This window comes from Danio rerio, chromosome 18 (assembly GCF_052040795.2).
Source record: "Danio rerio strain M-AB ecotype USA chromosome 18, GRCz13ab, whole genome shotgun sequence".
Lineage (NCBI taxonomy): Eukaryota > Metazoa > Chordata > Actinopteri > Cypriniformes > Danionidae > Danio > Danio rerio.
Genome location: NC_141038.1, coordinates 9,630,093 through 9,652,948, shown reverse-complemented (window position 1 = coordinate 9,652,948; position 22,856 = coordinate 9,630,093). Strand labels below are relative to the sequence as shown.

Genomic DNA, 22,856 nt, shown 5'->3' with positions numbered 1-22,856 from the left:
GACCGGTTGGCCTGGGGTGCTCTGATTGGTCAGGAGGCAGCTGTGTGCACTGGCTGGTCAAGTGCCTTACACCGTGCCTTCACAAAACATGCGACGCAAGCTAAACATGTGTCGCAAAAATAGAAACCGTGTCTAAAATAGAAATGTCACCAAAAAAATCAAAAATGTGAAGTGCACGAAAAACATGCGACACAAGCTAAACATGTGTCGCTAAATAGAAACGGTGTCTAAAATCGAAATGTCTCGAAAGTCGAAAATGTGAAGTGCACCAAAACATGCGACGCAAGCTAATCATGTGTCGCAGAAATAGAAACGGTGTCTAAAATCGAAATTTTACGGAAAAAATCGAAAATGTGAAGTGCACGCAAAACATGCGACACAAGCTAAACATGTGTCGCAAAAATAGAAACCGTGTCTAAAATAGAAATGTCACGAAAAAAATCGAAAATGTGAAGTGTGCACCAAAACATGCGACGCAAGCTAAACATGTGTCGCAAAAATAGAAACCGTGTCTAAAATTGAAATGTCACGAAAAAAATCAAAAATGTGAAGTGTGCACCAAAACATGCGACGCAAGCTAAACATGTGTCGCAAAAATAGAAACCGTGTCTAAAATAGAAATGTCACAAAAAAAAATCAAAAATGTGAAGTGCACGCAAAAATTGCGACACAAGCTAAACATGTGTCGCAAAAATAGAAACCGTGTCTAAAATCGAAATGTCTCGAAAGTCGAAAATGTGAAGTGCACCAAAACATGCGACGCAAGCTAATCATGTGTCGCAGAAATAGAAACGGTATATAAAATCTAAACGTTACAAAGCTAGGGTGCTCTGATCGGTCAGGTTGCCTTGTGTGCTCTGACTGGTCAGTTGGACCCTGGGTCCTCTGGTTGGTCAGGTGGCCGTACGTGCGCTTATTAATCTGAAAGCTGATGTGCTCTTCATGGGCCGTACGTGCGCTGATTAATCTGAAAGCTGATGTGCTCTCTTGATCGACCGGTTGGCCTGGGGTGCTCTGATTGGTCAGGAGGCAGCTGTGTGCACTGGCTGGTCAAGTGCCTTACACCGTGCCTTCACAAAACATGCGACGCAAGCTAAACATGTGTCGCAAAAATAGAAACCGTGTCTAAAATAGAAATGTCACAAAAAAAATCAAAAATGTGAAGTGCACGCAAAACATGCGACACAAGCTAAACATGTGTCGCAAAAATAGAAACGGTGTCTAAAATAGAAATGTCACGAAAAAAATCGAAAATGTGAAGTGTGCACCAAAACATGCGACGCAAGCTAAACATGTGTCGCAAAAATAGAAACCGTGTCTAAAATAGAAATGTCACGAAAAAAATCAAAAATGTGAAGTTCACGCAAAACATGCGACACAAGCTAAACATGTGTCGCTAAATAGAAACGGTGTCTAAAATCGAAATGTCTCGAAAGTCGAAAATGTGAAGTGCACCAAAACATGCGACACAAGCTAAACATGTGTCGCAAAAATAGAAACCGTGTCTAAAATAGAAATGTCACGAAAAAAATCGAAAATGTGAAGTGTGCACCAAAACATGCGACGCAAGCTAAACATGTGTCGCAAAAATAGAAACTGTGTCTAAAATAGAAATGTCACGAAAAAATTCAAAAATGTGAAGTGCACGCAAAACATGCGACACAAGCTAAACCTGTGTCGCAAAAATAGAAACCATGTCTAAAATAGAAATGTCACGAAAAAAATAAAAAATGTGAAGTGCACGCAAAACATGCGACACAAGCTAAACATGTGTCGCAAAAATAGAAACCATGTCTAAAATAGAAATGTCATGAAAAAAATCAAAAATGTGAAGTGCACGCAAAACATGCGACACAAGCTAAACATGTGTCGCAAAAATAGAAACGGTGTCTAAAATCGAAATGTCTCGAAAGTCGAAAATGTGAAGTGCACCAAAACATGCGACGCAAGCTAATCATGTGTCGCAGAAATAGAAACGGTATATAAAATCTAAACGTTACAAAGCTAGGGTGCTCTGATCGGTCAGGTTGCCTTGTGTGCTCTGACTGGTCAGTTGGACCCTGGGTCCTCTGGTTGGTCAGGTGGCCGTACGTGCGCTTATTAATCTGAAAGCTGATGTGCTCTTCATGGGCCGTACGTGCGCTGATTAATCTGAAAGCTGATGTGCTCTCTTGATCGACCGGTTGGCCTGGGGTGCTCTGATTGGTCAGGAGGCAGCTGTGTGCACTGGCTGGTCAAGTGCCTTACACCGTGCCTTCACAAAACATGCGACGCAAGCTAAACATGTGTCGCAAAAATAGAAACCGTGTCTAAAATAGAAATGTCACAAAAAAAATCAAAAATGTGAAGTGCACGAAAAACATGCGACACAAGCTAAACATGTGTCGCAAAAATAGAAACCGTGTCTAAAATAGAAATGTCACGAAAAAAATCAAAAATGTGAAGTGCACGCAAAACATGCGACACAAGCTAAACATGTGTCGCTAAATAGAAACGGTGTCTAAAATCGAAATGTCTCGAAAGTCGAAAATGTGAAGTGCACCAAAACATGCGACGCAAGCTAATCATGTGTCGCAGAAATAGAAACGGTGTCTAAAAATCTAAATTTTACGGAAAAAATCGAAAATGTGAAGTGCACGCAAAACATGCGACACAAGCTAAACATGTGTCGCAAAAATAGAAACCGTGTCTAAAATAGAAATGTCACGAAAAAAATCGAAAATGTGAAGTGTGCACCAAAACATGCGACGCAAGCTAAACATGTGTCGCAAAAATAGAAACCGTGTCTAAAATTGAAATGTCACGAAAAAAATAAAAAATGTGAAGTGTGCACCAAAACATGCGACGCAAGCTAAACATGTGTCGCAAAAATAGAAACCGTGTCTAAAATAGAAATGTCACAAAAAAAATCAAAAATGTGAAGTGCACGCAAAACATGCGACACAAGCTAAACATGTGTCGCAAAAATAGAAACGGTGTCTAAAATCGAAATGTCTCGAAAGTCGAAAATGTGAAGTGCACCAAAACATGCGACGCAAGCTAATCATGTGTCGCAGAAATAGAAACGGTATATAAAATCTAAACGTTACAAAGCTAGGGTGCTCTGATCGGTCAGGTTGCCTTGTGTGCTCTGACTGGTCAGTTGGACCCTGGGTCCTCTGGTTGGTCAGGTGGCCGTACGTGCGCTTATTAATCTGAAAGCTGATGTGCTCTTCATGGGCCGTACGTGCGCTGATTAATCTGAAAGCTGATGTGCTCTCTTGATCGACCGGTTGGCCTGGGGTGCTCTGATTGGTCAGGAGGCAGCTGTGTGCACTGGCTGGTCAAGTGCCTTACACCGTGCCTTCACAAAACATGCGACGCAAGCTAAACATGTGTCGCAAAAATAGAAACCGTGTCTAAAATAGAAATGTCACAAAAAAAATCAAAAATGTGAAGTGCACGAAAAACATGCGACACAAGCTAAACATGTGTCGCAAAAATAGAAATGGTGTCTAAAATAGAAATGTCTTGAAAGTCGAAAATGTGAAGTGCGACGCAAGCTAAACATGTGTCGCAGAAATAGAAACGGTTTCTAAAATCGAAATTTCACGGAAAAAATCGAAAATGTGAAGTGCACGCAAAACATGCGACACAAGCTAAACATGTGTCGCAAAAATAGAAACCGTGTCTAAAATAGAAATGTCACGAAAAAAATCGAAAATGTGAAGTGTGCACCAAAACATGCGACGCAAGCTAAACATGTGTCGCAAAAATAGAAACCGTGTCTAAAATTTAAATGTCACGCAAAAAATCAAAAATGTGAAGTGCACCCAAAACATGCGACACAAGCTAAACATGTGTCGCTAAATAGAAACGGTGTCTAAAATCGAAATGTCTCGAAAGTCGAAAATGTGAAGTGCACCAAAACATGCGACGCAAGCTAATCATGTGTCGCAGAAATAGAAACGGTATATAAAATCTAAACGTTACAAAGCTAGGGTGCTCTGATCGGTCAGGTTGCCTTGTGTGCTCTGACTGGTCAGTTGGACCCTGGGTCCTCTGGTTGGTCAGGTGGCCGTACGTGCGCTTATTAATCTGAAAGCTGATGTGCTCTTCATGGGCCGTACGTGCGCTGATTAATCTGAAAGCTGATGTGCTCTCTTGATCGACCGGTTGGCCTGGGGTGCTCTGATTGGTCAGGAGGCAGCTGTGTGCACTGGCTGGTCAAGTGCCTTACACCGTGCCTTCACAAAACATGCGACGCAAGCTAAACATGTGTCGCAAAAATAGAAACCGTGTCTAAAATAGAAATGTCACAAAAAAAATCAAAAATGTGAAGTGCACGAAAAACATGCGACACAAGCTAAACATGTGTCGCTAAATAGAAACGGTGTCTAAAATCGAAATGTCTCGAAAGTCGAAAATGTGAAGTGCACCAAAACATGCGACGCAAGCTAATCATGTGTCGCAGAAATAGAAACGGTGTCTAAAATCGAAATTTTACGGAAAAAATCGAAAATGTGAAGTGCACGCAAAACATGCGACACAAGCTAAACATGTGTCGCAAAAATAGAAACCATGTCTAAAATAGAAATGTCACGAAAAAAATCAAAAATGTGAAGTGCACGCAAAACATGCGACACAAGCTAAACATGTGTCGCAAAAATAGAAACCATGTCTAAAATAGAAATGTCATGAAAAAAATCAAAAATGTGAAGTGCACGCAAAACATGCGACACAAGCTAAACATGTGTCGCAAAAATAGAAACGGTGTCTAAAATCGAAATGTCTCGAAAGTCGAAAATGTGAAGTGCACCAAAACATGCGACGCAAGCTAATCATGTGTCGCAGAAATAGAAACGGTTTCTAAAATCGAAATATTACGGAAAAAATCGAAAATGTGAAGTGCACGCAAAACATGCGACACAAGCTAAACATGTGTCGCAAAAATAGAAACCGTGTCTAAAATAGAAATGTCACGAAAAAAATCGAAAATGTGAAGTGTGCACCAAAACATGCGACGCAAGCTAAACATGTGTCGCAAAAATAGAAACCGTGTCTAAAATAGAAATGTCACAAAAAAAATCAAAAATGTGAAGTGCACGAAAAACATGCGACACAAGCTAAACATGTGTCGCTAAATAGAAATGGTGTCTAAAATCGAAATGTCTCGAAAGTCGAAAATGTGAAGTGCACACAAAACATGCGACACAAGCTAAACATGTGTCGCAAAAATAGAAACCGTGTCTAAAATAGAAATGTCACGAAAAAAATCGAAAATGTGAAGTGTGCACCAAAACATGCGACGCAAGCTAAACATGTGTCGCAAAAATAGAAACCGTGTCTAAAATTGAAATGTCACGAAAAAAATCAAAAATGTGAAGTGTGCACCAAAACATGCGACACAAGCTAAACATGTGTCGCAAAAATAGAAACCGTGTCTAAAATAGAAATGTCACAAAAAAAATCAAAAATGTGAAGTGCACGCAAAACATGCGACACAAGCTAAACATGTGTCGCAAAAATAGAAACGGTGTCTAAAATCGAAATGTCTCGAAAGTCGAAAATGTGAAGTGCACCAAAACATGCGAAGTAAGCTAATCATGTGTCGCAGAAATAGAAACGGTATATAAAATCTAAACGTTACAAAGCTAGGGTGCTCTGATCGGTCAGGTTGCCTTGTGTGCTCTGACTGGTCAGTTGGACCCTGGGTCCTCTGGTTGGTCAGGTGGCCGTACGTGCGCTTATTAATCTGAAAGCTGATGTGCTCTTCATGGGCCGTACGTGCGCTGATTAATCTGAAAGCTGATGTGCTCTCTTGATCGACCGGTTGGCCTGGGGTGCTCTGATTGGTCAGGAGGCAGCTGTGTGCACTGGCTGGTCAAGTGCCTTACACCGTGCCTTCACAAAACATGCGACGCAAGCTAAACATGTGTCGCAAAAATAGAAACCGTGTCTAAAATAGAAATGTCACAAAAAAAATCAAAAGTGTGAAGTGCACGAAAAACATGCGACACAAGCTAAACATGTGTCGCAAAAATAGAAATGGTGTCTAAAATAGAAATGTCTTGAAAGTCGAAAGTGTGAAGTGCACCAAAACATGCGACGCAAGCTAATCATGTGTCGCACAAATAGAAACGGTGTCTAAAATCGAAATTTTACGGAAAAAATCGAAAATGTGAAGTGCACGCAAAACATGCGACACAAGCTAAACATGTGTCGCAAAAATAGAAACCGTGTCTAAAATAGAAATGTCACGAAAAAAATCGAAAATGTGAAGTGTGCACCAAAACATGCGACGCAAGCTAAACATGTGTCGCAAAAATAGAAACCGTGTCTAAAATAGAAATGTCACGAAAAAAATCAAAAATGTGAAGTGCACGCAAAACATGCGACACAAGCTAAACATGTGTCGCTAAATAGAAACGGTGTCTAAAATCGAAATGTCTCGAAAGTCGAAAATGTGAAGTGCACCAAAACATGCGACACAAGCTAAACATGTGTCGCAAAAATAGAAACCGTGTCTAAAATAGAAATGTCACGAAAAAAATCGAAAATGTGAAGTGTGCACCAAAACATGCGACGCAAGCTAAACATGTGTGGCAAAAATAGAAACCATGTCTAAAATAGAAATGTCACGAAAAAATTCAAAAATGTGAAGGGCACGCAAAACATGCGACACAAGCTAAACATGTGTCGCTAAATAGAAACGGTGTCTAAAATCGAAATGTCTCAAAAGTGCACCAAAACATGCGACGCAAGCTAATCATGTGTCGCAGAAATAGAAACGGTATATAAAATCTAAACGTTACAAAGCTAGGGTGCTCTGATCGGTCAGGTTGCCTTGTGTGCTCTGACTGGTCAGTTGGACCCTGGGTCCTCTGGTTGGTCAGGTGGCCGTACGTGCGCTTATTAATCTGAAAGCTGATGTGCTCTTCATGGGCCGTACGTGCGCTGATTAATCTGAAAGCTGATGTGCTCTCTTGATCGACCGGTTGGCCTGGGGTGCTCTGATTGGTCAGGAGGCAGCTGTGTGCACTGGCTGGTCAAGTGCCTTACACCGTGCCTTCACAAAACATGCGACGCAAGCTAAACATGTGTCGCAAAAATAGAAACCGTGTCTAAAATAGAAATGTCACAAAAAAAATCAAAAATGTGAAGTGCACGCAAAACATGCGACACAAGCTAAACATGTGTCGCTAAATAGAAACGGTGTCTAAAATCGAAATGTCTCGAAAGTCGAAAATGTGAAGTGCACCAAAACATGCGACGCAAGCTAATCATGTGTCGCAGAAATAGAAACGGTATATAAAATCTAAACGTTACAAAGCTAGGGTGCTCTGATCGGTCAGGTTGCCTTGTGTGCTCTGACTGGTCAGTTGGACCCTGGGTCCTCTGGTTGGTCAGGTGGCCGTACGTGCGCTTATTAATCTGAAAGCTGATGTGCTCTTCATGGGCCGTACGTGCGCTGATTAATCTGAAAGCTGATGTGCTCTCTTGATCGACCGGTTGGCCTGGGGTGCTCTGATTGGTCAGGAGGCAGCTGTGTGCACTGGCTGGTCAAGTGCCTTACACCGTGCCTTCACAAAACATGCGACGCAAGCTAAACATGTGTCGCAAATATAGAAACGGTGTCTAAAATCGAAATGTCTCGAAAGTCAAAAATGTGAAGTGCACCAAAACATGCGACGCAAGCTAATCATGTGTCGCAGAAATAGAAACGGTATATAAAAACTAAACGTTACAAAGCTAGGGTGCTCTGATCGGTCAGGTTGCCTTGTGTGCTCTGACTGGTCAGTTGGACCCTGGGTCCTCTGGTTGGTCAGGTGGCCGTACGTGCGCTTATTAATCTGAAAGCTGATGTGCTCTTCATGGGCCGTACGTGCGCTGATTAATCTGAAAGCTGATGTGCTCTCTTGATCGACCGGTTGGCCTGGGGTGCTCTGATTGGTCAGGAGGCAGCTGTGTGCACTGGCTGGTCAAGTGCCTTACACCGTGCCTTCACAAAACATGCGACGCAAGCTAAACATGTGTCGCAAAAATAGAAACCGTGTCTAAAATAGAAATGTCACAAAAAAAATCAAAAATGTGAAGTGCACGAAAAACATGCGACACAAGCTAAACATGTGTCGCAAAAATAGAAACCGTGTCTAAAATAGAAAAGTCACGAAAAAAATCAAAAATGTGAAGTGCACGCAAAACATGCGAAACAAGCTAAACATGTGTCGCTAAATAGAAACGGTGTCTAAAATCGAAATGTCTCGAAAGTCGAAAATGTGAAGTGCACCAAAACATGCGACGCAAGCTAATCATGTGTCGCAGAAATAGAAACGGTATATAAAATCTAAACGTTACAAAGCTAGGGTGCTCTGATCGGTCAGGTTGCCTTGTGTGCTCTGACTGGTCAGTTGGACCCTGGGTCCTCTGGTTGGTCAGGTGGCCGTACGTGCGCTTATTAATCTGAAAGCTGATGTGCTCTTCATGGGCCGTACGTGCGCTGATTAATCTGAAAGCTGATGTGCTCTCTTGATCGACCGGTTGGCCTGGGGTGCTCTGATTGGTCAGGAGGCAGCTGTGTGCACTGGCTGGTCAAGTGCCTTACACCGTGCCTTCACAAAACATGCGACGCAAGCTAAACATGTGTCGCAAAAATAGAAACCGTGTCTAAAATAGAAATGTCACCAAAAAAATCAAAAATGTGAAGTGCACGAAAAACATGCGACACAAGCTAAACATGTGTCGCTAAATAGAAACGGTGTCTAAAATCGAAATGTCTCGAAAGTCGAAAATGTGAAGTGCACCAAAACATGCGACGCAAGCTAATCATGTGTCGCAGAAATAGAAACGGTGTCTAAAATCGAAATTTTACGGAAAAAATCGAAAATGTGAAGTGCACGCAAAACATGCGACACAAGCTAAACATGTGTCGCAAAAATAGAAACCGTGTCTAAAATAGAAATGTCACGAAAAAAATCTAAAATGTGAAGTGTGCACCAAAACATGCGACGCAAGCTAAACATGTGTCGCAAAAATAGAAACCGTGTCTAAAATTGAAATGTCACGAAAAAAATCAAAAATGTGAAGTGTGCACCAAAACATGCGACGCAAGCTAAACATGTGTCGCAAAAATAGAAACCGTGTCTAAAATAGAAATGTCACAAAAAAAATCAAAAATGTGAAGTGCACGCAAAAAATGCGACACAAGCTAAACATGTGTCGCAAAAATAGAAACGGTGTCTAAAATCGAAATGTCTCGAAAGTCGAAAATGTGAAGTGTACCAAAACATGCGACGCAAGCTAATCATGTGTCGCAGAAATAGAAACGGTATATAAAATCTAAACGTTACAAAGCTAGGGTGCTCTGATCGGTCAGGTTGCCTTGTGTGCTCTGACTGGTCAGTTGGACCCTGGGTCCTCTGGTTGGTCAGGTGGCCGTACGTGCGCTTATTAATCTGAAAGCTGATGTGCTCTTCATGGGCCGTACGTGCGCTGATTAATCTGAAAGCTGATGTGCTCTCTTGATCGACCGGTTGGCCTGGGGTGCTCTGATTGGTCAGGAGGCAGCTGTGTGCACTGGCTGGTCAAGTGCCTTACACCGTGCCTTCACAAAACATGCGACGCAAGCTAAACATGTGTCGCAAAAATAGAAACCGTGTCTAAAATAGAATTGTCACCAAAAAAATCAAAAATGTGAAGTGCACGAAAAACATGCGACACAAGCTAAACATGTGTCGCTAAATAGAAACGGTGTCTAAAATCGAAATGTCTCGAAAGTCGAAAATGTGAAGTGCACCAAAACATGCGACGCAAGCTAATCATGTGTCGCAGAAATAGAAACGGTGTCTAAAATCGAAATTTTACGGAAAAAATCGAAAATGTGAAGTGCACGCAAAACATGCGACACAAGCTAAACATGTGTCGCAAAAATAGAAACCGTGTCTAAAATAGAAATGTCACAAAAAAAATCAAAAATGTGAAGTGCACGCAAAACATGCGACACAAGCTAAACATGTGTCGCAAAAATAGAAACGGTGTCTAAAATCGAAATGTCTCGAAAGTCGAAAATGTGAAGTGCACCAAAACATGCGAAGTAAGCTAATCATGTGTCGCAGAAATAGAAACGGTATATAAAATCTAAACGTTACAAAGCTAGGGTGCTCTGATCGGTCAGGTTGCCTTGTGTGCTCTGACTGGTCAGTTGGACCCTGGGTCCTCTGGTTGGTCAGGTGGCCGTACGTGCGCTTATTAATCTGAAAGCTGATGTGCTCTTCATGGGCCGTACGTGCGCTGATTAATCTGAAAGCTGATGTGCTCTCTTGATCGACCGGTTGGCCTGGGGTGCTCTGATTGGTCAGGAGGCAGCTGTGTGCACTGGCTGGTCAAGTGCCTTACACCGTGCCTTCACAAAACATGCGACGCAAGCTAAACATGTGTCGCAAAAATAGAAACCGTGTCTAAAATAGAAATGTCACAAAAAAAATCAAAAGTGTGAAGTGCACGAAAAACATGCGACACAAGCTAAACATGTGTCGCAAAAATAGAAATGGTGTCTAAAATAGAAATGTCTTGAAAGTCGAAAGTGTGAAGTGCACCAAAACATGCGACGCAAGCTAATCATGTGTCGCACAAATAGAAACGGTGTCTAAAATCGAAATTTTACGGAAAAAATCGAAAATGTGAAGTGCACGCAAAACATGCGACACAAGCTAAACATGTGTCGCAAAAATAGAAACCGTGTCTAAAATAGAAATGTCACGAAAAAAATCGAAAATGTGAAGTGTGCACCAAAACATGCGACGCAAGCTAAACATGTGTCGCAAAAATAGAAACCGTGTCTAAAATAGAAATGTCACGAAAAAAATCAAAAATGTGAAGTGCACGCAAAACATGCGACACAAGCTAAACATGTGTCGCTAAATAGAAACGGTGTCTAAAATCGAAATGTCTCGAAAGTCGAAAATGTGAAGTGCACCAAAACATGCGACACAAGCTAAACATGTGTCGCAAAAATAGAAACCGTGTCTAAAATAGAAATGTCACGAAAAAAATCGAAAATGTGAAGTGTGCACCAAAACATGCGACGCAAGCTAAACATGTGTGGCAAAAATAGAAACCATGTCTAAAATAGAAATGTCACGAAAAAATTCAAAAATGTGAAGGGCACGCAAAACATGCGACACAAGCTAAACATGTGTCGCTAAATAGAAACGGTGTCTAAAATCGAAATGTCTCAAAAGTGCACCAAAACATGCGACGCAAGCTAATCATGTGTCGCAGAAATAGAAACGGTATATAAAATCTAAACGTTACAAAGCTAGGGTGCTCTGATCGGTCAGGTTGCCTTGTGTGCTCTGACTGGTCAGTTGGACCCTGGGTCCTCTGGTTGGTCAGGTGGCCGTACGTGCGCTTATTAATCTGAAAGCTGATGTGCTCTTCATGGGCCGTACGTGCGCTGATTAATCTGAAAGCTGATGTGCTCTCTTGATCGACCGGTTGGCCTGGGGTGCTCTGATTGGTCAGGAGGCAGCTGTGTGCACTGGCTGGTCAAGTGCCTTACACCGTGCCTTCACAAAACATGCGACGCAAGCTAAACATGTGTCGCAAAAATAGAAACCGTGTCTAAAATAGAAATGTCACAAAAAAAATCAAAAATGTGAAGTGCACGCAAAACATGCGACACAAGCTAAACATGTGTCGCTAAATAGAAACGGTGTCTAAAATCGAAATGTCTCGAAAGTCGAAAATGTGAAGTGCACCAAAACATGCGACGCAAGCTAATCATGTGTCGCAGAAATAGAAACGGTATATAAAATCTAAACGTTACAAAGCTAGGGTGCTCTGATCGGTCAGGTTGCCTTGTGTGCTCTGACTGGTCAGTTGGACCCTGGGTCCTCTGGTTGGTCAGGTGGCCGTACGTGCGCTTATTAATCTGAAAGCTGATGTGCTCTTCATGGGCCGTACGTGCGCTGATTAATCTGAAAGCTGATGTGCTCTCTTGATCGACCGGTTGGCCTGGGGTGCTCTGATTGGTCAGGAGGCAGCTGTGTGCACTGGCTGGTCAAGTGCCTTACACCGTGCCTTCACAAAACATGCGACGCAAGCTAAACATGTGTCGCAAATATAGAAACGGTGTCTAAAATCGAAATGTCTCGAAAGTCAAAAATGTGAAGTGCACCAAAACATGCGACGCAAGCTAATCATGTGTCGCAGAAATAGAAACGGTATATAAAAACTAAACGTTACAAAGCTAGGGTGCTCTGATCGGTCAGGTTGCCTTGTGTGCTCTGACTGGTCAGTTGGACCCTGGGTCCTCTGGTTGGTCAGGTGGCCGTACGTGCGCTTATTAATCTGAAAGCTGATGTGCTCTTCATGGGCCGTACGTGCGCTGATTAATCTGAAAGCTGATGTGCTCTCTTGATCGACCGGTTGGCCTGGGGTGCTCTGATTGGTCAGGAGGCAGCTGTGTGCACTGGCTGGTCAAGTGCCTTACACCGTGCCTTCACAAAACATGCGACGCAAGCTAAACATGTGTCGCAAAAATAGAAACCGTGTCTAAAATAGAAATGTCACAAAAAAAATCAAAAATGTGAAGTGCACGAAAAACATGCGACACAAGCTAAACATGTGTCGCAAAAATAGAAACCGTGTCTAAAATAGAAAAGTCACGAAAAAAATCAAAAATGTGAAGTGCACGCAAAACATGCGAAACAAGCTAAACATGTGTCGCTAAATAGAAACGGTGTCTAAAATCGAAATGTCTCGAAAGTCGAAAATGTGAAGTGCACCAAAACATGCGACGCAAGCTAATCATGTGTCGCAGAAATAGAAACGGTATATAAAATCTAAACGTTACAAAGCTAGGGTGCTCTGATCGGTCAGGTTGCCTTGTGTGCTCTGACTGGTCAGTTGGACCCTGGGTCCTCTGGTTGGTCAGGTGGCCGTACGTGCGCTTATTAATCTGAAAGCTGATGTGCTCTTCATGGGCCGTACGTGCGCTGATTAATCTGAAAGCTGATGTGCTCTCTTGATCGACCGGTTGGCCTGGGGTGCTCTGATTGGTCAGGAGGCAGCTGTGTGCACTGGCTGGTCAAGTGCCTTACACCGTGCCTTCACAAAACATGCGACGCAAGCTAAACATGTGTCGCAAAAATAGAAACCGTGTCTAAAATAGAAATGTCACCAAAAAAATCAAAAATGTGAAGTGCACGAAAAACATGCGACACAAGCTAAACATGTGTCGCTAAATAGAAACGGTGTCTAAAATCGAAATGTCTCGAAAGTCGAAAATGTGAAGTGCACCAAAACATGCGACGCAAGCTAATCATGTGTCGCAGAAATAGAAACGGTGTCTAAAATCGAAATTTTACGGAAAAAATCGAAAATGTGAAGTGCACGCAAAACATGCGACACAAGCTAAACATGTGTCGCAAAAATAGAAACCGTGTCTAAAATAGAAATGTCACGAAAAAAATCTAAAATGTGAAGTGTGCACCAAAACATGCGACGCAAGCTAAACATGTGTCGCAAAAATAGAAACCGTGTCTAAAATTGAAATGTCACGAAAAAAATCAAAAATGTGAAGTGTGCACCAAAACATGCGACGCAAGCTAAACATGTGTCGCAAAAATAGAAACCGTGTCTAAAATAGAAATGTCACAAAAAAAATCAAAAATGTGAAGTGCACGCAAAAAATGCGACACAAGCTAAACATGTGTCGCAAAAATAGAAACGGTGTCTAAAATCGAAATGTCTCGAAAGTCGAAAATGTGAAGTGTACCAAAACATGCGACGCAAGCTAATCATGTGTCGCAGAAATAGAAACGGTATATAAAATCTAAACGTTACAAAGCTAGGGTGCTCTGATCGGTCAGGTTGCCTTGTGTGCTCTGACTGGTCAGTTGGACCCTGGGTCCTCTGGTTGGTCAGGTGGCCGTACGTGCGCTTATTAATCTGAAAGCTGATGTGCTCTTCATGGGCCGTACGTGCGCTGATTAATCTGAAAGCTGATGTGCTCTCTTGATCGACCGGTTGGCCTGGGGTGCTCTGATTGGTCAGGAGGCAGCTGTGTGCACTGGCTGGTCAAGTGCCTTACACCGTGCCTTCACAAAACATGCGACGCAAGCTAAACATGTGTCGCAAAAATAGAAACCGTGTCTAAAATAGAATTGTCACCAAAAAAATCAAAAATGTGAAGTGCACGAAAAACATGCGACACAAGCTAAACATGTGTCGCTAAATAGAAACGGTGTCTAAAATCGAAATGTCTCGAAAGTCGAAAATGTGAAGTGCACCAAAACATGCGACGCAAGCTAATCATGTGTCGCAGAAATAGAAACGGTGTCTAAAATCGAAATTTTACGGAAAAAATCGAAAATGTGAAGTGCACGCAAAACATGCGACACAAGCTAAACATGTGTCGCAAAAATAGAAACCGTGTCTAAAATAGAAATGTCACGAAAAAAATCGAAAATGTGAAGTGTGCACCAAAACATGCGACGCAAGCTAAACATGTGTCGCAAAAATAGAAACCGTGTCTAAAATTGAAATGTCACGAAAAAAATCAAAAATGTGAAGTGTGCACCAAAACATGCGACGCAAGCTAAACATGTGTCGCAAAAATAGAAACCGTGTCTAAAATAGAAATGTCACGAAAAAAATCAAAAATGTGAAGTGCACGCAAAGCATGCGACACAAGCTAAACATGTGTCGCTAAATAGAAACGGTGTCTAAAATCGAAATGTCTCGAAAGTCGAAAATGTGAAGTGCACCAAAACATGCGACACAAGCTAAACATGTGTCGCAAAAATAGAAACCGTGTCTAAAATAGAAATGTCACGAAAAAATTCAAAAATGTGAAGTGCACGCAAAACATGCGACACAAGCTAAACATGTGTCGCAAAAATAGAAACCATGTCTAAAATAGAAATGTCATGAAAAAAATCAAAAATGTGAAGTGCACGCAAAACATGCGACACAAGCTAAACATGTGTCGCAAAAATAGAAACGGTGTCTAAAATCGAAATGTCTCGAAAGTCAAAAATGTGAAGTGCACCAAAACATGCGACGCAAGCTAATCATGTGTCGCAGAAATAGAAACGGTATATAAAATCTAAACGTTACAAAGCTAGGGTGCTCTGATCGGTCAGGTTGCCTTGTGTGCTCTGACTGGTCAGTTGGACCCTGGGTCCTCTGGTTGGTCAGGTGGCCGTACGTGCGCTTATTAATCTGAAAGCTGATGTGCTCTTCATGGGCCGTACGTGCGCTGATTAATCTGAAAGCTGATGTGCTCTCTTGATCGACCGGTTGGCCTGGGGTGCTCTGATTGGTCAGGAGGCAGCTGTGTGCACTGGCTGGTCAAGTGCCTTACACCGTGCCTTCACAAAACATGCGACGCAAGCTAAACATGTGTCGCAAAAATAGAAACCGTGTCTAAAATAGAAATGTCACGAAAAAAATCAAAAATGTGAAGTGCACGCAAAACATGCGACACAAGCTAAACATGTGTCGCTAAATAGAAACGGTGTCTAAAATCGAAATGTCTCGAAAGTCGAAAATGTGAAGTGCACCAAAACATGCGACGCAAGCTAATCATGTGTCGCAGAAATAGAAACGGTGTCTAAAAATCGAAATTTTACGGAAAAAATCGAAAATGTGAAGTGCACGCAAAACATGCGACACAAGCTAAACATGTGTCGCAAAAATAGAAACCGTGTCTAAAATAGAAATGTCACGAAAAAAATCGAAAATGTGAAGTGTGCACCAAAACATGCGACGCAAGCTAAACATGTGTCACAAAAATAGAAACCGTGTCTAAAATTGAAATGTCACGAAAAAAATCAAAAATGTGAAGTGTGCACCAAAACATGCGACGCAAGCTAAACATGTGTCGCAAAAATAGAAACCGTGTCTAAAATAGAAATGTCACAAAAAAAATCAAAAATGTGAAGTGCACGCAAAACATGCGACACAAGCTAAACATGTGTCGCAAAAATAGAAACGGTGTCTAAAATCGAAATGTCTCGAAAGTCGAAAATGTGAAGTGCACCAAAACATGCGACGCAAGCTAATCATGTGTCGCAGAAATAGAAACGGTATATAAAATCTAAACGTTACAAAGCTAGGGTGCTCTGATCGGTCAGGTTGCCTTGTGTGCTCTGACTGGTCAGTTGGACCCTGGGTCCTCTGGTTGGTCAGGTGGCCGTACGTGCGCTTATTAATCTGAAAGCTGATGTGCTCTTCATGGGCCGTACGTGCGCTGATTAATCTGAAAGCTGATGTGCTCTCTTGATCGACCGGTTGGCCTGGGGTGCTCTGATTGGTCAGGAGGCAGCTGTGTGCACTGGCTGGTCAAGTGCCTTACACCGTGCCTTCACAAAACATGCGACGCAAGCTAAACATGTGTCGCAAAAATAGAAACCGTGGCTAAAATAGAAATGTCACAAAAAAAATCAAAAATGTGAAGTGCACGAAAAACATGCGACACAAGCTAAACATGTGTCGCAAAAATAGAAACCGTGTCTAAAATAGAAATGTCACGAAAAAAATCAAAAATGTGAAGTGCACGCAAAACATGCGACACAAGCTAAACATGTGTCGCTAAATAGAAACGGTGTCTAAAATCGAAATGTCTCGAAAGTCGAAAATGTGAAGTGCACCAAAACATGCGACGCAAGCTAATCATGTGTCGCAGAAATAGAAACGGTATATAAAATCTAAACGTTACAAAGCTAGGGTGCTCTGATCGGTCAGGTTGCCTTGTGTGCTCTGACTGGTCAGTTGGACCCTGGGTCCTCTGGTTGGTCAGGTGGCCGTACGTGCGCTTATTAATCTGAAAGCTGATGTGCTCTTCATGGGCCGTACGTGCGCTGATTAATCTGAAAGCTGATGTGCTCTCTTGATCGACCGGTTGGCCTGGGGTGCTCTGATTGGTCAGGAGGCAGCTGTGTGCACTGGCTGGTCAAGTGCCTTACACCGTGCCTTCACAAAACATGCGACGCAAGCTAAACATGTGTCGCAAAAATAGAAACCGTGTCTAAAATAGAAATGTCACCAAAAAAATCAAAAATGTGAAGTGCACGAAAAACATGCGACACAAGCTAAACATGTGTCGCTAAATAGAAACGGTGTCTAAAATCGAAATGTCTCGAAAGTCGAAAATGTGAAGTGCACCAAAACATGCGACGCAAGCTAATCATGTGTCGCAGAAATAGAAACGGTGTCTAAAATCGAAATTTTACGGAAAAAATCGAAAATGTGAAGTGCACGCAAAACATGCGACACAAGCTAAACATGTGTCGCAAAAATAGAAACCGTGTCTAAAATAGAAATGTCACGAAAAAAATCGAAAATGTGAAGTGTGCACCAAAACATGCGACGCAAGCTAAACATGTGTCGCAAAAATAGAAACCGTGTCTAAAATTGAAATGTCACGAAAAAAATCAAAAATGTGAAGTGTGCACCAAAACATGCGACGCAAGCTAAACATGTGTCGCAAAAATAGAAACCGTGTCTAAAATAGAAATGTCACAAAAAAAAATCAAAAATGTGAAGTGCACGCAAAAATTGCGACACAAGCTAAACATGTGTCGCAAAAATAGAAACCGTGTCTAAAATCGAAATGTCTCGAAAGTCGAAAATGTGAAGTGCACCAAAACATGCGACGCAAGCTAATCATGTGTCGCAGAAATAGAAACGGTATATAAAATCTAAACGTTACAAAGCTAGGGTGCTCTGATCGGTCAGGTTGCCTTGTGTGCTCTGACTGGTCAGTTGGACCCTGGGTCCTCTGGTTGGTCAGGTGGCCGTACGTGCGCTTATTAATCTGAAAGCTGATGTGCTCTTCATGGGCCGTACGTGCGCTGATTAATCTGAAAGCTGATGTGCTCTCTTGATCGACCGGTTGGCCTGGGGTGCTCTGATTGGTCAGGAGGCAGCTGTGTGCACTGGCTGGTCAAGTGCCTTACACCGTGCCTTCACAAAACATGCGACGCAAGCTAAACATGTGTCGCAAAAATAGAAACCGTGTCTAAAATAGAAATGTCACAAAAAAAATCAAAAATGTGAAGTGCACGCAAAACATGCGACACAAGCTAAACATGTGTCGCAAAAATAGAAACGGTGTCTAAAATAGAAATGTCACGAAAAAAATCGAAAATGTGAAGTGTGCACCAAAACATGCGACGCAAGCTAAACATGTGTCGCAAAAATAGAAACCGTGTCTAAAATAGAAATGTCACGAAAAAAATCAAAAATGTGAAGTTCACGCAAAACATGCGACACAAGCTAAACATGTGTCGCTAAATAGAAACGGTGTCTAAAATCGAAATGTCTCGAAAGTCGAAAATGTGAAGTGCACCAAAACATGCGACACAAGCTAAACATGTGTCGCAAAAATAGAAACCGTGTCTAAAATAGAAATGTCACGAAAAAAATCGAAAATGTGAAGTGTGCACCAAAACATGCGACGCAAGCTAAACATGTGTCGCAAAAATAGAAACTGTGTCTAAAATAGAAATGTCACGAAAAAATTCAAAAATGTGAAGTGCACGCAAAACATGCGACACAAGCTAAACATGTGTCGCAAAAATAGAAACCATGTCTAAAATAGAAATGTCACGAAAAAAATAAAAAATGTGAAGTGCACGCAAAACATGCGACACAAGCTAAACATGTGTCGCAAAAATAGAAACCATGTCTAAAATAGAAATGTCATGAAAAAAATCAAAAATGTGAAGTGCACGCAAAACATGCGACACAAGCTAAACATGTGTCGCAAAAATAGAAACGGTGTCTAAAATCGAAATGTCTCGAAAGTCGAAAATGTGAAGTGCACCAAAACATGCGACGCAAGCTAATCATGTGTCGCAGAAATAGAAACGGTATATAAAATCTAAACGTTACAAAGCTAGGGTGCTCTGATCGGTCAGGTTGCCTTGTGTGCTCTGACTGGTCAGTTGGACCCTGGGTCCTCTGGTTGGTCAGGTGGCCGTACGTGCGCTTATTAATCTGAAAGCTGATGTGCTCTTCATGGGCCGTACGTGCGCTGATTAATCTGAAAGCTGATGTGCTCTCTTGATCGACCGGTTGGCCTGGGGTGCTCTGATTGGTCAGGAGGCAGCTGTGTGCACTGGCTGGTCAAGTGCCTTACACCGTGCCTTCACAAAACATGCGACGCAAGCTAAACATGTGTCGCAAAAATAGAAACCGTGTCTAAAATAGAAATGTCACAAAAAAAATCAAAAATGTGAAGTGCACGAAAAACATGCGACACAAGCTAAACATGTGTCGCAAAAATAGAAACCGTGTCTAAAATAGAAATGTCACGAAAAAAATCAAAAATGTGAAGTGCACGCAAAACATGCGACACAAGCTAAACATGTGTCGCTAAATAGAAACGGTGTCTAAAATCGAAATGTCTCGAAAGTCGAAAATGTGAAGTGCACCAAAACATGCGACGCAAGCTAATCATGTGTCGCAGAAATAGAAACGGTGTCTAAAAATCTAAATTTTACTGAAAAAATCGAAAATGTGAAGTGCACGCAAAACATGCGACACAAGCTAAACATGTGTCGCAAAAATAGAAACCGTGTCTAAAATAGAAATGTCACGAAAAAAATCGAAAATGTGAAGTGTGCACCAAAACATGCGACGCAAGCTAAACATGTGTCGCAAAAATAGAAACCGTGTCTAAAATTGAAATGTCACGAAAAAAATAAAAAATGTGAAGTGTGCACCAAAACATGCGACGCAAGCTAAACATGTGTCGCAAAAATAGAAACCGTGTCTAAAATAGAAATGTCACAAAAAAAATCAAAAATGTGAAGTGCACGCAAAACATGCGACACAAGCTAAACATGTGTCGCAAAAATAGAAATGGTGTCTAAAATCGAAATGTCTCGAAAGTCGAAAATGTGAAGTGCACCAAAACATGCGACGCAAGCTAATCATGTGTCGCAGAAATAGAAACGGTATATAAAATCTAAACGTTACAAAGCTAGGGTGCTCTGATCGGTCAGGTTGCCTTGTGTGCTCTGACTGGTCAGTTGGACCCTGGGTCCTCTGGTTGGTCAGGTGGCCGTACGTGCGCTTATTAATCTGAAAGCTGATGTGCTCTTCATGGGCCGTACGTGCGCTGATTAATCTGAAAGCTGATGTGCTCTCTTGATCGACCGGTTGGCCTGGGGTGCTCTGATTGGTCAGGAGGCAGCTGTGTGCACTGGCTGGTCAAGTGCCTTACACCGTGCCTTCACAAAACATGCGACGCAAGCTAAACATGTGTCGCAAAAATAGAAACCGTGTCTAAAATAGAAATGTCACAAAAAAAATCAAAAATGTGAAGTGCACGCAAAACATGCGACACAAGCTAAACATGTGTCGCAAAAATAGAAACAGTGTCTAAAATCGAAATGTCTCGAAAGTCGAAAATGTGAAGTGCACCAAAACAAGCGACGCAAGCTAATCATGTGTCGCAGAAATAGAAACGGTATATAAAATCTAAACGTTACAAAGCTAGGGTGCTCTGATCGGTCAGGTTGCCTTGTGTGCTCTGACTGGTCAGTTGGACCCTGGGTCCTCTGGTTGGTCAGGTGGCCGTACGTGCGCTTATTAATCTGAAAGCTGATGTGCTCTTCATGGGCCGTACGTGCGCTGATTAATCTGAAAGCTGATGTGCTCTCTTGATCGACCGGTTGGCCTGGGGTGCTCTGATTGGTCAGGAGGCAGCTGTGTGCACTGGCTGGTCAAGTGCCTTACACCGTGCCTTCACAAAACATGCGACGCAAGCTAAACATGTGTCGCAAAAATAGAAACCGTGGCTAAAATAGAAATGTCACAAAAAAAATCAAAAATGTGAAGTGCACGAAAAACATGCGACACAAGCTAAACATGTGTCGCAAAAATAGAAACCGTGTCTAAAATAGAAATGTCACGAAAAAAATCAAAAATGTGAAGTGCACGCAAAACATGCGACACAAGCTAAACATGTGTCGCTAAATAGAAACGGTGTCTAAAATCGAAATGTCTCGAAAGTCGAAAATGTGAAGTGCACCAAAACATGCGACGCAAGCTAATCATGTGTCGCAGAAATAGAAACGGTATATAAAATCTAAACGTTACAAAGCTAGGGTGCTCTGATCGGTCAGGTTGCCTTGTGTGCTCTGACTGGTCAGTTGGACCCTGGGTCCTCTGGTTGGTCAGGTGGCCGTACGTGCGCTTATTAATCTGAAAGCTGATGTGCTCTTCATGGGCCGTACGTGCGCTGATTAATCTGAAAGCTGATGTGCTCTCTTGATCGACCGGTTGGCCTGGGGTGCTCTGATTGGTCAGGAGGCAGCTGTGTGCACTGGCTGGTCAAGTGCCTTACACCGTGCCTTCACAAAACATGCGACGCAAGCTAAACATGTGTCGCAAAAATAGAAACCGTGTCTAAAATAGAAATGTCACCAAAAAAATCAAAAATGTGAAGTGCACGAAAAACATGCGACACAAGCTAAACATGTGTCGCTAAATAGAAACGGTGTCTAAAATCGAAATGTCTCGAAAGTCGAAAATGTGAAGTGCACCAAAACATGCGACGCAAGCTAATCATGTGTCGCAGAAATAGAAACGGTGTCTAAAATCGAAATTTTACGGAAAAAATCGAAAATGTGAAGTGCACGCAAAACATGCGACACAAGCTAAACATGTGTCGCAAAAATAGAAACCGTGTCTAAAATAGAAATGTCACGAAAAAAATCGAAAATGTGAAGTGTGCACCAAAACATGCGACGCAAGCTAAACATGTGTCGCAAAAATAGAAACCGTGTCTAAAATTGAAATGTCACGAAAAAAATCAAAAATGTGAAGTGTGCACCAAAACATGCGACGCAAGCTAAACATGTGTCGCAAAAATAGAAACCGTGTCTAAAATAGAAATGTCACAAAAAAAATCAAAAATGTGAAGTGCACGCAAAAAATGCGACACAAGCTAAACATGTGTCGCAAAAATAGAAACCGTGTCTAAAATCGAAATGTCTCGAAAGTCGAAAATGTGAAGTGCACCAAAACATGCGACGCAAGCTAATCATGTGTCGCAGAAATAGAAACGGTATATAAAATCTAAACGTTACAAAGCTAGGGTGCTCTGATCGGTCAGGTTGCCTTGTGTGCTCTGACTGGTCAGTTGGACCCTGGGTCCTCTGGTTGGTCAGGTGGCCGTACGTGCGCTTATTAATCTGAAAGCTGATGTGCTCTTCATGGGCCGTACGTGCGCTGATTAATCTGAAAGCTGATGTGCTCTCTTGATCGACCGGTTGGCCTGGGGTGCTCTGATTGGTCAGGAGGCAGCTGTGTGCACTGGCTGGTCAAGTGCCTTACACCGTGCCTTCACAAAACATGCGACGCAAGCTAAACATGTGTCGCAAAAATAGAAACCGTGTCTAAAATAGAAATGTCACGAAAAAAATCAAAAATGTGAAGTGCACGCAAAACATGCGACACAAGCTAAACATGTGTCGCTAAATAGAAACGGTGTCTAAAATCGAAATGTCTCGAAAGTCGAAAATGTGAAGTGCACCAAAACATGCGACGCAAGCTAATCATGTGTCGCAGAAATAGAAACGGTGTCTAAAAATCGAAATTTTACGGAAAAAATCGAAAATGTGAAGTGCACGCAAAACATGCGACACAAGCTAAACATGTGTCGCAAAAATAGAAACCGTGTCTAAAATAGAAATGTCACGAAAAAAATCGAAAATGTGAAGTGTGCACCAAAACATGCGACGCAAGCTAAACATGTGTCGCAAAAATAGAAACCGTGTCTAAAATTGAAATGTCACGAAAAAAATCAAAAATGTGAAGTGTGCACCAAAACATGCGATGCAAGCTAAACATGTGTC

General features: G+C 42.1%; 1 protein-coding gene and 2 long non-coding RNA genes across 13 annotated transcripts in view; 1 reads left to right on the top strand and 2 right to left on the bottom strand.

Annotated features, from left to right (window-relative positions):
* bend7 (BEN domain containing 7) overlaps positions 1-22,856 on the top strand; it is a 152,041-nt gene that overhangs the window by 71,818 nt on the left and 57,367 nt on the right. The window lies entirely within an intron of this gene.
* Positions 1,856-6,524, bottom strand: LOC147832736 (uncharacterized). 3 transcript variants are annotated; one of them, XR_015945114.1, is made up of 6 exons: positions 6,472-6,524; positions 5,195-6,002; positions 4,867-5,105; positions 3,593-4,391; positions 2,655-3,509; positions 1,856-2,373 (listed from the first exon to the last, which is right to left on the bottom strand). It is a non-coding gene; the product is annotated as an uncharacterized LOC147832736 (long non-coding RNA). The 3 variants fall into 3 exon arrangements; XR_015945113.1 differs by lacking the exons at positions 1,856-2,373; positions 4,867-5,105 and adding an exon at positions 2,404-2,469 and having other exon boundaries at positions 3,593-4,345; XR_015945115.1 differs by lacking the exon at positions 1,856-2,373 and having other exon boundaries at positions 2,543-3,462; positions 3,636-4,391.
* LOC147839650 (uncharacterized) lies at positions 18,023-20,969 on the bottom strand. The gene is made up of 3 exons (XR_015514723.1): positions 20,797-20,969; positions 19,537-20,376; positions 18,023-19,351 (listed from the first exon to the last, which is right to left on the bottom strand). It is a non-coding gene; the product is annotated as an uncharacterized LOC147839650 (long non-coding RNA).